Here is a 14,646-nt window from a genome sequence, read left to right as displayed (position 1 = left end):
CTGTGTTAGTTTGCTGAGGATAATGGCCTCCAGCTCCATCCATGTTCCCACAAAAGACTGGTCTCATTCTTTTTTATGGCTGCATAAAAAAGTACATGTGGTACATATACACCATGGAATACACCATGTATTTGTCATTGATGGACATTTAGGTTGATTTCATGTCTTTGCTATTGTTAATAGGAGCATATCTATTTAAATTGTACAATTAGATACATTTTGATGAATGTATATACCCATGAAATCACCACCACACTCAAAATACAGAACATTTCTATCAACCCTAAAACTTTCCTTATGACCCTTTGGGAAATTTTCAATAATTATTTCTTCAGATATTTTTTTCTACTCCCTCCTCTCTCCTCTTCCTCTGGAATTACAATCATATATATACTGAACATCTGGATATTGCTCCCCCAGGTCTCTAAGGTTCTCTCCATTTATCTTCAATCTTCATTTTTTTCTGTTGTTTGTATGTGGCATTTCTGTTGCATTATCTTCATGTTCCTTGATTCTTCCTTCTGCCATCCCCAATATTCAGTTAAGCCCATCTAGTGAACTTTTAAAGTGTTAGATTTTGTACTTTTCAGCTCTAGAATTTCCCCCTTTTTAATTTTATATGTGTTTTAGTTTTAATTTCTCCACCGAGAGTTCCAAGCTGTTCATTCAATGTATACCACATTTTGCTTTGATTCTTTGAGCATATTTATAATAACGGGTTTAAAGATTTTTGTCTGCTAAATGCAACATCTGGAGCCACTCAGAATCAGTTTCTATTGGCTGCCTTTTTCTCTGAGTGTAGAGTGCACTTTAATGTTTCTTTGCATGTATAGTAATTTCTGGTTGAAAGTTGGGCCTTCAGGCCGGGCACGGTGGTTCACACCTTTGATCCCAGCACTTTGGGAGGCCAAGATGGGCGGATCACAAGGTCAGGAGATCGAGACCATCCTGGCTAACACGGTGAAACCCCGTCTCCACTAAAAATACAAAAACAAAATTAGCCGGGCGAGGTGGTGGGTGCCTGTAGTCCCAGCTACTCCGGAGGCTGAGGCAGGAGAATGGCGTGAACCCAGGAGATGGAGCTTGCAGTGAGCCGAGATCCTGCCACTGCACTCCAGCCTTGGCGACAGAGTGTCTGTCTCAAAAAAAAAAAAAAAAGAAAGAAAGTTGGGCCTTATAGATAATACATTATGGCAACTCTAGATTCTGTTGTATTCTTCTGAGGACTATTGAGTTTTTGTTCTAGTAGGCAGCTGACTTCTTTAGTCTCCAACCACAAACTTTGTCCCCCTGTGATACACAGCAGCCATTATCTCTCTTCTCATGGCTTCCTATTGCTGCTTTTCTGCCTGCCCCTTTGGGGGTTTTCCCTGTTTCTGTGTAATTTGGTAGTTAGCCAAGGATTTCAGCAGAGACGGAAGTCACCTTCTTTGTGCACTTTCTTGCTTATAGGTGCTCCTTCTCCCTGATTTGTAGCTATTTGGCTGATTTTAGGCTGTCTCTGACATTTCAAGGCTGCAAGATTCAATTTTCTGCCACCTGCACGGTGCATGGTTAGGAAATGTACTAAGTCTGTTTGTTTGTTTGTTTGTTTTTAAAAGGCAACACATTCACATAGCTCTGTATTCAAGGGGAGATTTCTCTCTCGTTTCTGTCTCCTTTTTCACCAGGTTCCTTAGGGTCTTTTACCACATATGTGTAGTTTAGCTTTTGGCCACAGACCTGGACAGAGTTTATACTCAGAGTTTTATACTTCTTCAGTGGTTTTTCTGCTGCCAGTACTTTTCCTGTAGACTTCTAGCTACTTTTCAGCCTTGAACTCTGATCTGTGGAACCTTTGGCTAGTAAGGCTGTGGTTTTCCATGGCTGTTTTTCACAGCCCTAGCTGTGAGGGTTGGGCATCACCCTCGGGTAAGGAAGATATAAACTTGAAATTCCTACTCCTTCCTGTGGCAGTTTTTAAGATTAAAGTCTCCTGCTTCTATCTGCTTTTGGATTCTCTCCAGGGTCTTTAAATAGTTCTTCTTAAAAAAAAGTTTTTTTTTTTTCCCCTAAGCCTGTTTTTATCATTGTTATCGGTGGGAACATTTCAAAACCACTTCAATCCTCTGCCATTTCTGGAAGTTTCTGCCTATTGGGTTTTTAATTTCAATGTCTCGGTTTTTCATTTGAAGTTTTATTTAGTTACTTTCTGAATTAAATCTGCTTGTGTTTATGATAGCCTTTTTATTTCTCAATTTTAAGTCCTTTTTGAAAAACGTATTGGATCATTTTAAAGATGCTTATTTTATGGCCTGTATCTAGTCAGTGTCCTGAAGCTCTTGAATGTTCAGTATCTGAAGCTCTTGCATGTTCAGAAGTGCCTTATGTTGTGTCTGCTGACTCTCTTTTAACTTTTTGTAAGTAGTTTTTGAATTATGAGCTATTGATCGGGGTGCAGTAAACATGGAAACACCAAGCATCTTGATTTAGGGCTTTAGATCTACAGAGAGGCTTTTCTTTGCTGTCACCTGGTGTCCCAGGAATATCGCGGACCTCTTTCTTATGTTAATTTCTAAGGCTAAGGGTTCCTAGACCAAGCAGGTATAACTTTATAGCCCAAATTGTGTTGAGGACAGGCTCATGATTATCAAGTCTTGGAGAACTTTCTTCTTCATGGCACAGGGCTGAAGAGAGCCACATCCTCAGGCCAATGAATGGGCTATTTTTTTTTATCCATCCCTTCTCTGACTAGAGTGTAGTTCTTCAAAACTCCTGGTTAGCAGATGTCTCAATTGCGGTTCCTGCCTACTTTCAGCTCAAGACCTAGTTTCCTACCTCCTCCTGCTTCCTGAGGATTTTAAAAACCTCATCTACTTGACTAATGAACCCCCAATACTGCCCACGTACTGCTATGATTTTTTAATTTTCCTCTTTGATTTGACTCTCTACTTTGGGAATTTTAAAACAGAAGTAAAAAGAATAGTATAATAAACACTCATACACCCACTGCTTAACAACTTACATTAGAGTTTTCCAGAGAACCAGAACCAATAGGGGGTGTGTGTATGTGTGTGTGTGTGTCTGTGTGTATGAGATAGTTAGATACTTATTTTAAGGAATTGGCTTGCATGATTATGGAGGCTGGCAAGTCCATTGTACCTGCAGGGTATGATGGCACGCTGAAAACTCAAGTAAGAGCATGGTAGTACTTACCTGTAATCCCAGCTACTTAGGAGTCTGAGGTGGGTGGATCCCTTGAGGCCAGGAATTTGAGGTTGCAGTGAGCCATGATCATGCTACTGCACTCCAGCCGGGAGACAAAGTGTGAGACTCTCATATCAAAATAAATAAGGAAAAACATACCTAAAGGAAGAGCTGATGTTGTAGTTTGAGTGTGAAAGCTGTCTGCTGGCATAATTCGTTCCTCCTCAAGGGAGGTCAGTCTTTTTCCTATTCAGGCCTTCAGCTGATTGGATGAGGCCCACCGTGTTTCGGAGGAGAATCTGCTTTACTCAAAGTCTAATTAAATGTGAATATGAAATGAGCATTAAATGATATTTAAAAATTATTAAGGATTTATTGAAGGATGATATTAGGGAATTACTATTAATTTGTCCAGTGATTAATTTTATGTGTCAATGTGTCTAGGCTGCAGTCCCCCAATATTTGGTCAAGTATTATTCTAGATACTTCTGTAAAGGTATCTTCTATGTAAGGTTAACATTTAATTAGACTTTGAGTAAAGCAGATTCTCCTCTGTAACGCGGTGGGCCTCATCCAATATCTAGAGGAAATGAAAGTAGTTGCCTCTGGGGAGCAGGAAGTGGGTGCATGCGAAGGGAGGCTGCCGTTTTTTGTTATAAACCCTATAGTACCATATGACTTTTTTTGTTTTTTTTTTTTTTAGACAGAGTCTCTGTCTCCCAGGCTGGAGTGCAGCGGCGCGATCTCGGCTCACTGCAAGCTCCGCCTCCCGGGCTCACACCATTCTCCTGCCTCAGCCTCTCCGAGTAGCGGGGACTACAGGCACCCGCCACCACACCCGGCTAATTTTTTGTATTTTTAGTAGAAACAGGGTTTCGCTGTGGTCTCGATCTCCTGACCTTGTGATCCGCCCGCCTTGGCCTCCCAAAGTGCTCGGATTACAAGTGTGAGCCACCGCACCCGGCCTACCATATGACTTTTTAAACTATGGATCTGCATTCATTTGATAATATTTTAAAATAAAAAATTTAAAATTCATTAATTTCAGATTTTGTTTTGCGACAGGATCTCACTCTGTCGCCCAGGCTAGAGTGCAGTGGTGCGATCCCAGCCCACTGCAGCCTCAACCTCCCAGGCTCAACAGATCCTCCTACCTTAGCTTCCCCAGTAGCTGGGACTATAGGTGTGTGCCACCACACCTGGCTAATTTTTGTATTTTTTTGTAGAGAGGGGATTTCGCCATATTGCCCAGGCTGGTCTCAAACTCCTGGGCTCCTGGGCTCAAGCAATCCACCTCCCAAAGTGCTGGAATTACAGGCACAAGCCACCACGCCCACCCTAATTTCAGATTTTTAAATACTCTTAGTAACTTACTGTGGCACATGTCACCATGCAGTATAACATCATCATGTTGGTGAAGTTCTAAGTCACCATCACCTTCTTCAGTGCAGGATAGTCTAACTCCTAAAATTTCATTGTTCAGTACAGTAGCCACTGGCCATGCATTGCTATTTCAATTTAAATTAATTAAATTTACATAAAATTCAAATTTTAATTCTTGTCACACAATTCACATTTCCAAGTGCTCAAGAGTCACATGTGGCTAATGACTACCATACTGCATAGCACAGATATAATTTCCATCGTTATAGAAAATTCTATGGGCAGCACTACCCTAAATTGTTCTCAGATTCATCCCTTCTTCCCAGCATGTTGCCATTCTCTCTGATGCAGTATAGAGTAGTAATGGAAGGTGTGGACCCCGGAGTCGGAATACATGAGCTCAAATATGGGTGTCATCACTTACTTGCTGTGTGAGTTTGGGTATATCATATGTCCTCTTGGTGCTTCAGTTTCCCCATCTATAAGATGAAGATATAAATAGCATCGTCACCTCCTGAGGGTTGTAAGGGTAGACTGTGATAATGCATTTATATGAAGTGCTTAGCACCATGCCTGGCCCATGGGAAACACCCAGTAAAGGTTGCCTGCTGCAATTACTCTTCCTCCTCCTCCTCCTCCTCCTCTCCAACCCCCCATATCCTGTCAGCCATTTCTGAGCTCTCATGCAGCCCTCAAGGACAGTTCCCAATCAAACTCAAAGCTTCCCACCTCAAAGCCCGCCTCTCTCTCTTTCTCTCCCCAAGGACTTCCTCGGGTGCTCCAGGAGCTTGTCATTCCAGAGGCAGAGCAGCCCAGAAGTCCTGGGATTTACACCTCTAGTAGAAACCCTCAACCAGAGAAGGATGGAAGTCAATGGGTAAGTACCCCAGCTTCCCTTGTTGGGCAATTCTTAGGTGTTTCCTCCATAATTCCTCAGAGTGCCCCCATTGGAATTAAGGCCAGTTTTCTACAGCAGTGACCTGCTCAGGGATACGCCTTTTGTTGGCCCTTCTCCCTTCCACGTCTGACTTTCTCCTCCCTCAACTTGTGCTTCTTGGACTTTCCTCTCAACCTGCACCCAAGTCGTGGTCTCAGGGTCTGTTTTTGGGGACCCACACCAAGACTATTATTATCATCGTCATTGTCATCATCATCATTGTCAATTCATTTTCTTTCTTTCTTTCTTTCTTTCTTTCTTTTTTTTTTTTTTTTTTTTTTTTTTTGAGACAGTCTTGTTCTTTTTCCCAGGCTGGAGTGCAGTGGTGTGATCTCAGTTCACTGCAACCTCTGCCTCCTGGGTTCAAGTGATTCTCATGCCTCAGCCTCCTGAGTAGCTGGGATTACAGGCATATGCCACCACGCCCAGCTAATTTTTGTATTTTTAGTAGTGATGGGGTTTCACCGTGTTGGCCAGGCTGGTCTCAAATTCCTGGCCTCAAGTGATCCTCCTGCCTCGGCCTCCCAAAGTGCTGGGATTACAGGTGTGGGTCACTGCGCCTGGCCAATTTATTTTCTCCTTATCTCAACACCAAGCTCCTGCAGGAGCCTCCTGGCTGATTTTCCCATCTTCTTTTCCACACTACAGCTAGAGCTATCTCAGTTTAATCAAAATGTCAAGTTATGACTTACCTGCTGAAAATCTCCACTGATTCCTTCTTACCTAAAGGCAGAGTGGAAGCTTAGTCCTGCAATAAAGAACCTTCCCAAATTCCCCAGATTTGTGAAGTAAGTTTCCTACTTTACAGGCTTCACCTCTGGCAAGTTGTGCTGCTCAACATCCTTTAAACCTGGTGTTCTTGTACTTGTGCCCAAACCCGTGCTGTCTCCTCTGACTGGAGTCATAATAATAGCAGCAATAGTAAATACTCATGGACCACTTTCCCTGTGCCTCACAGTGTTTCTGTGTAATCTGCATGGCTTAGTTCACTGAATCCTCATGCCAACTGTGTGAAGAACCTTATGCTATTCTCTCTGTATTAGAGATAGGGAGACCAAGTCTTAGGGAAATCACAAATACAGTATTGGCATCAGAGGACTCCAGAGCTTGTGCCCTCTACTTGGCAGGACAGTGACATCATACACACAATTAACTCACAGGAAAGAAACTTTACTTAGGAGAGAGAAAAGAAAAAGTTGCAGTAAATAGTGTGGGTGATCTGTCATCCTTCTACTCCTTGTATTTGTGCTCCCAGGGCAGTGAGAGGTAAGGTGGGAGCCTGCTGTTACCCCAGTTTTCTGGGCCTCTCATACCAGGAGCACTTCTTGGCCAAGGGTGATTATGGTGCTTAATTATTCACTGTATTCATAGGTTGTAGCCCCCAAACACTTGTCAGTGACTTCCTCTGGTGCTCAGCTGAAGAAGCAGTGATCTGTGATCTGTTTCCATGTGGGAGAAAGGAACGGCTGTGTTGGATTTGCCCAAGGATGGTACATGTGTTTCCCTGCAGACTTGTCGGGGGTGACTTTGACCACGTGTGGCTCCCTTTCATGCGTGACTCTCTGGTATCTAATCCACGAGTGAGGTGAGACTCCATGGTCCTGCTTCCTTTTCCTACTTCCCCACCTGGTAGACACCTGCTGTCTTAGTCTGTCTGGGCTGCTGTAAAAAAATACCACAGACGGAATAGCTTATAAACAACAGAAATTTATTGTTCACAGTTCTGGAAGTTGGGAAGCTCAAGATCAAGGCACTGGCAGATTTGGTGTCTGGCAAGGGCCCACTTTCTGGTTCGTAGAAAGTGGTTCATGGCTCCTTTTGGCTTTGTCCTCACAGTGGAAGAGACAAGGCAGTTCCATCAGGCCTCTTTTATAAGGACACTAATTCCATTGACCAATCACCTCCCAAAGGTCCCACCTCCCACCACTATCACATTGGTGATTCAGTTTCAACACATGAATTTTGGGGACATGCAAACATACAAGTCATAGTGCCTGCTTGTCTCTTCTGATAGAAATGAAATGTTACACGTCTGGAAAGTCTTCCCTAACTCCCCTGGGAAGAATTTTTCCTCCTACCTGTGTTCTGGTAGCATCCAGTCCATACTCCTCTTAGTGCTCTCCTGTTACATTCTAATGATTTGTTCGTATATCACATTCTCCAGCCAAGTTGTGAGTGTGAACCTCTCAATAGTGTCGGTTTTTTGTTCTCTGGATTCTTTGGTGTCTATTACAATCCCTTCTTCCATACCAGGAATTCAGAAACCACTTTATTGTTTGGTTGTCAGGAAGGCAGATCTCCATGACTTTTAAACTTTTATTTATTTATTTATTTATTTATTTTTTCTGAGATTTTCTGAGACAGAGTCTCACTCTGTCACCCAGGCTGTAGTGCAGTGACACAATCTCAGCTCACTGCAACCTCTGCCTCCCAGGTTCAGGTGATTCTTGTGCCTCAGCCTCCCGAATAGCTGGGATTACAGGCATGTGCCACCATGTCTGGCTAATTTTTGTGTTTTTAATAGAGATGGGGTTTCTCCATGTTAGCCAGGCTGGTCTCGAACTCCTGACCTCAAATGATCCACCTGCCTCGGCCTCCCTAAGTGCTGGGATTACAGATGTGAGCCACCATGGCTCGCATGGTGAGGCATGGCACCCAGTCCCATGCCTTTTAGAAAAAGGAATGAGATCAATTCAGAGTGGTTATTATAAAGAATCAGTCATGTTTCTTATAGAACCTGGAATACCAAAAATATTATGTCTCTATTCACTTTATTTCCCTTTGGTTTCTTTGTTCTTTCCATGGGATCACTATTTGACCTTAGGACTCTAAGGAGCCAGTTTCTTTTTCTTTTTCTTTTTTTTTTTTGGGACGGAGTCTCACTCTGTTGCCCAGGCTGGAGTGCAGTGAAACGATCTCAGCTCACTGCAAGTTCCGCCTCCCGGGTTCACGCCATTCTCCTGCCTCAGCCTCCCGAGTAGCTGGGACTACAGGCGCCCGCCACCACGCCCGGCTAATTTTTTTTGTATTTTTAGGAGAGACGGGGTTTCACCGTGTTAGCCAGGATGGTCTCGATCTCCTGACCTCGTGATCCGCCCACCTCGGTCTCCCAAAGTGCTGGGATTACAGGCTTGAGCCACCGCGCCTGGCCAGGAGCTAGTTTCTGAAAAGTAATGTGAGCTGTTGAGTTTTCCTCCTTAGATCTATAAAAACATATGTATGTTGTCTATTTTCATACCCAGATTCAGACATTGCCTCCAGCCAGCCAATTCCCCTTCTCCTGTCCCTGAATCATGAAACTGGCACCATCTCTGAAAAGTTTCCAAGTTGTCTTTCTGTTTTTGTAGCTTGTGAAACAGGTGGTTTTTGGTTGTGTGATTCTTTTTAAGCTGCTTCATTTGTTTTTGGACTGAATAGTAGATAGCTACCCAAACTTGGACAGAAACATCAAATTCAGAATCTCTGGAAGTACAGCAATAAGAAGCTAATTACTTCATGTTTTCACTATGAATGAGACTCAGATACAGAACAGAATCACTGCTTCCCTGTTCTAACTTGCACCTCAGCTATGCTGGCAAACCTTGTTTTTCCTTTTGGGTTTAAGGGAATATGTTGGGAATAAAAAGCATTTTCCTCTACTCCACCTGCTGAATGGAATGAATAAAAGCCTCCATGAAAGATCTACGTATTTAGCAAATACAACTTCAGCTTCCAAAGTTTCGTGTCTGAAAATACATTTCAGAGTTTCATATTTGAATCCAGGCCAGAAACATGCATGCTGATACTGATTATTTGTGTCCTTTGGCAGAGGGTCTAGGGAAGTGTTATAATTCAGCTGTGTGGGGAGAGAGGATGATCGCGTATATGTGGCTTCTACATGGTTGTCTGCAGATGGTGGAGAATGGAGTCCACCAGCTTCTCTCTTCTATCACTGGCTTCTACCTCCCTGGCTGGCCTCCCTTCATACCATGCCCTGCCACCCCTTGCTTTCTATACTTGAGCCTCACTGGCATCATTCTTCTTTCTGCCACAGGGCCTTGGCACATGTTGCTGCCTCTATCTGGAGTGTTCTTCACAAGCCTTGCCATATCTCTTTAACTAGTCAACTCTTACTCTTCCTTCAGAGATCAGCTCACTTCCTGGGGGAAGCTCTTAAGTGAAATGAAGTGAAATCCCCTTCTTATATGGTCGGAGGACACTGGATACTTCCTTGCAAAAAGCTGTGACAGTTGCAGTTTCACATTTCTCTGTGTGATTCCTTGGGTAAATTACTTCCTAAAGTATGGTATATGTATGACGGGAGAGATGATATGTGGATGTCCTTTTATGATGTTAAAGTTATATGTTTATTTTAATGTGTATTAGAAGAAATATCTATATAGTACTAATAGTAATGAATACTTACACTTTTATGAGTATTTCTGCATACAGTGGGCCTTAAAGTAGATAAAACAATCTGTCTTACATAAATTATATGAATTAGAAGTACTATAATCAGACAATAGGTATATATGGCAAAAATTTTGGAAGCAGTATGCAAATGATTGAAATTTGAAAAATGATGTGTTCATCAGTATCTGTCTCCCTTTATGAGAGTGTAAGCTCCAGGAAAGAGGTTTACTGTACACCCTTGAACCCACCAGACCTAGTGCATATTTAGGTCTTAAGAAATATTTGTTGAAAGAATGCACAAGTGATTGAATGAAAAACCTAGTAATTTAACCAGTGCCCCTCCCAAGTAACATTAGGACAGGTGATTAGAAAGAAAGTTAAGGTTTTATTGAGGATCATCCATATAGTTTGCAGACAGGGGATAGGCTGGAACTTTGTAGAATGCCTATACTCATTTTGATGACCAGAGCAAGAAAAACAATATGACCCTTGAACTAGCTGAAGAAAGCTACGGTATCTTTTAAAACTTCTCTTGGCCGGGCGTGGTGGCTCACACTTGTAATCCCAGCACTTTGGGAGGCCGAGGTGGGCGGATCATGAGGTCAGGAGATCGAGACCACGGTGAAACCCCGTCTCTACTAAAAAAAAAAAATACAAAAAATTAGCCGGGCGTGGTGGCGGGCGCCTGTAGTCCCAGCTACTCGGAGAGGCTGAGGCAGGAGAATGGCGTGAACCCGGGAGGCGGAGTTTGCAGTGAGCTGAGATTGCGCCACTGCACTCCAGCCTGGGCCACAGAGCGAGACTCCGTCTCAAAAAAAAAAAAAAACAAAAAAACCAAAAAACTTCTCTTAACAAATCTCATTTCTTCAGTTGTTTTTTGTTTGTTTGTTTTGTATATGTTTTTCTGGCCCTTTACTAGTCATCCGTTATTCTCCACATAATTTTGTTTTAAAATTTATAAAAGTTTATTTAATATGTAGCATCTAGAATAAGATACCATAGTCCACATATGGACTGACGAGCTGAAACTACAATAGGGAAATTATCATCATCTGGGTCTTATTAAACTTGGAGTCAACTAAGATTCTCATCTTTTTCATATGCACTGCTGTGGAACAAGATCTCTTCAAATGTGGATTCACGAAATTGATCACTCGGAACCTAAATGGAGGCTCTAAAAGGTTATTTTTAGTCCTATCTTATTATAGAATATATAGGATATTTATTATCAAAATAATGGCACGTTTATTTAATTCTTATATGCTAGATATTTTGTTAAAAATACTTGCATGCCTCCCTCTCATTTAATCTTCCCAACAACTCAGTGAGGTTGATACTATTTGTATCCTTTTACAGAGGAGGAAATGGAGGCACAGACAGATTAAGTAATTTGCCCAAAGTTACAAAGTCAGTAAGTGGAGGAGTCAAGATTCCAACTCTGGCTGTCTGACTTCAAAGCTATCTTCTTCTGTATCTGTATCTTATGTTGATTTGTGTTAATTTAAATTAGGGAATGACTTAACAATATGTAAAGATAGTACCTTGAACATACCTAGTGTTCTTCTGAGAATCTCAGAAGGCTTAGAAAGATAGCATTTTTTTTTTTTAAAGGAAATAAAGCCAAAAAAATTAGCACTTTCTCCACCACTATAATAAGCTTTTTCAGAGAAAGGACCACCTTTTTTCATCTTTGAATACTCTGTATCTAGCAGAGTATCTAAATCATGTTTATGACAGTTACCAGTTTATTGCTTTTCTGCTCCAAATCTACTCTTTGCATCGTTTTGCTATAGTGAAGCGGAACCCTGAAAACATTTCTATACCAGCTGATATGAAGTAACGTTTGTCAGTAGAGGGCGCTGGGGAGACACTATCAGAAGAAGGGGCATTTCTTTGCGGTTCTTGTAGTTTTCTTATTGCTCCTGTGTTTCTTCTTGCTCCTATGGTGCAGTGGCCACTGGGCAGCTCCCTGTGGAGACCTGCTGGTGCACACCTTTCGGCGAGTTTTACTGGCACCCCAGCAAGTTGCTTCCAGAGAGTTTCACCAGCATTCTAGTGGGAATGAACCACCTTGGTGAAATTCTTCACCATCCAGTGGGCCATGGCCACATCTCGAATGCAGCCTGAATCTCATCTTGACAGGGTATCCTCTTTCAAGTGAGTTCCTTCCTTGAGTACTCTCCTCAGCTTTGAAGATAGTAGTTGCTCTCTACACCTGCTATTCCAATGTTCTTTAGCGATCTCCTTACCCTTCTTAGTAGTTAATCCCTTTTACTAGTTAACAATTCTTTCCATTAAAATATCCCCCCGTTCAAATGATTTGTGTGGTTTCTGTCTCCTGACTGGACCCTGACTAATATAGACAATAAATGGTTAATGGATGGGCTGGGCATAGTGGCTCACACCTGTAATCCCAGCACTTTGGGAGGCTGAGGCGGGCGGATCACTTGAGGTCAGGAGTTTGAGACCAGCCTGGGCAACATGGCAAATCCCGGACTAAAAATACAAAAATTAGCCAGGCGTGGTGATACTTGCCTGTAGTCCCAGCTACTCAGGAGGCTGAGGCAGGAGAATCACTTGAACCCAGGAGGGGGAGGTTGCAGTGAGCCGAGATCATGCCACTGCCCTCTAGCCTGGGTGACAGAGTGAAGTTTTTTGAAGTGAAGTTTCTTGGAGTTATACATTTTCTCTCTCTCTCTCTCCTTCCCTCCCCTCCCTCCCTCCCTCCCTTCCTCCCTTCCTTCCTTCCTTCCTTCCTTCCTTCCTTCCTTCCTTCCTTCCTTCCTTTCCTTCCTTTCCTTCTTTCTGTTCCTTCCTTCCTTTCTTTCCTTTTTTCTTTCTTTTCTTTCTTTCATTTCTTTCTCCCTCCCCATCCCTCTTCTCTCTTCTCTCTCCCTGCCCTGCCCTGCCCTTTTCTTTCTTTCTCTCTCTTTCTTTTGTCTTGCTGTGTTGCCCAGGCTGGAGTGCAGTGGCATGATCTTGGCTCACTGCAACCTCCACCTCCTGGGTTCAAGCAATTCTTATACATTTTCAAGCAATCTGTAAAACCTACCTCTTTTTGGCTGGGCATGGTGGCTCACACCTTGGGAGATTTTGGGAGCAGTTTGGGAGGCCAAGGCGGGTGGATCATGAGGTCAGGAGATCGAGACCATCCTGGCTAACATGGTGAAACCCCGTCTCTACTAAAAATACAAAAATTAGCCGGGCGTGGTGGTGGGTGCCTGTAGTCCCAGCTACTCGGGAGGCTGAGGCAGGAGAATCACTTGAACCTGGGAGGTGGAGGTTGCAGTGAGCCGAGATTACACCACTACACTCCAGGCTGGGCGACAGAGCGAGACTCCGTCTCAAAAAAAAAAAAAAAAAAGAAACTAAAAACCTACCTCTTTTTCACTTCAATTAAATATACAGCAGATTTCAGTAGCACCAAGGAGATAGAAACATATTTCCCTCTCATGTGCTCTCTCTGCACAACCATCTTGGATTTGCAATTTTGTCCCATATTAGCAGAAACAATCCGCCCAGTCTTAAAACTTGTACCATTTCCTGGGTCAATAGCACTGTCCCTAATGCAGGTGTTCTATTTTGAGAATGCAATAGATTTTACTATTCATTTCCACAGGAAGTTGCTAAACTCTTAATAGAGTTGATATTCCCAGGCTCTGAACAGTCTTGTTTTTCTAATCCATGCAAAACAAGTTAGTATATAATATGTTCCTATAACTTATCTTGGAGAATAAGGCATATTAGAAAATAATCCAACACCTTACTCTTATGTATCTATGGGTCAGACTAAAAAAAATTATTTCCTAAGAAAACATGAAATGTGAAAATCACAGTGAAGTGTGTCTCTGTGACAATTGGCACAAATTGACTATTTACATCTCTATCCCCAAACACTTTGGCCAAGTGAACCAAATCCTTAAATTGAACACATTTCCAAACAGGGAATGCCCAACCCTTCATTAAGGCTGATAGAAAAGCACATCAAGGACATGTGAGGTTTTCCTTGTTTATGTAATAAAACAGACACCAATGTTTAGCTGCTGAATGTGTAAATATAGCCTGCGTGACAGTGGGGAGCTAAGAAGGAAGGAAGCAATTTGGGAAATACCTCCTTCCCACATCACAAACATTCTCAGAACCATCAGAAGACCCCAAAGCTAGGTCCTACAATATGTGCATTTTATAAAGCAAACCCACCCTCTGGCTTCAGGCTGTGCGTGACCTGGTTTCTCTTTTTAATTTTATAACTAGGGTGGAAAGCTAACAGTGTAGTATGTCATGGTCAATATGTCAACCGCAAAGTGGGTCCAACGTTGCAGAAAGATTCCAATAGTCATTTAGTACATTTCCCTGGTTACTTGAGAGAATGGTAGTTCAATAACTAGGGTCTGGAGTCCCTAGTGTCAGATCCCCAAGCCTAAAGCTCTGAGTCCTCTGAGTCGATTTTAGTGTACATTTATGTACAATGGCAAGAGGAGTTTTTTCCCAGGGGTGGAGGACAGCTTTAGGGAGTGGATTCGAGGGAGGGGGTGCCACTTTTTACTAGCCATTATTTCAATTTTAATGGTCGTCAAACAAATCATCCCTAGTCATTTTGAAATGGAGAACATACAAGTCCTGCTGCTTAGTTGGGCTTAAATATTTTCACATTGTCACTACTGCTTCTAAAAATATTTTTTGTTAATTTGTGAAAGTGTAGTTGACAGCACATTTTTGTCTGATGTGCTACTACTACCATACTAGCT

The 14,646-nt window shown here is 42.5% G+C and overlaps 1 long non-coding RNA gene across 1 annotated transcript in view; it reads left to right on the top strand.

Moving 5' to 3' along the window:
• The window catches only part of LOC101176252, a 258,816-nt gene extending 253,412 nt beyond the window's left edge, over nt 1–5,404 (top strand). The window contains exon 5 of the long non-coding RNA XR_001115282.2: nt 5,334–5,404. This is a non-coding gene — a long non-coding RNA (uncharacterized LOC101176252). The remainder of the gene's footprint in view (nt 1–5,333) is intronic.
• Nucleotides 5,405–14,646: the final 9,242 nt, after the last annotated feature.

Source organism: Nomascus leucogenys, chromosome 2, assembly GCF_006542625.1.
Source record: "Nomascus leucogenys isolate Asia chromosome 2, Asia_NLE_v1, whole genome shotgun sequence".
In the NCBI taxonomy this organism is placed as follows: domain Eukaryota; kingdom Metazoa; phylum Chordata; class Mammalia; order Primates; family Hylobatidae; genus Nomascus; species Nomascus leucogenys.
This window is presented reverse-complemented; position numbering and strand designations above follow the sequence as displayed.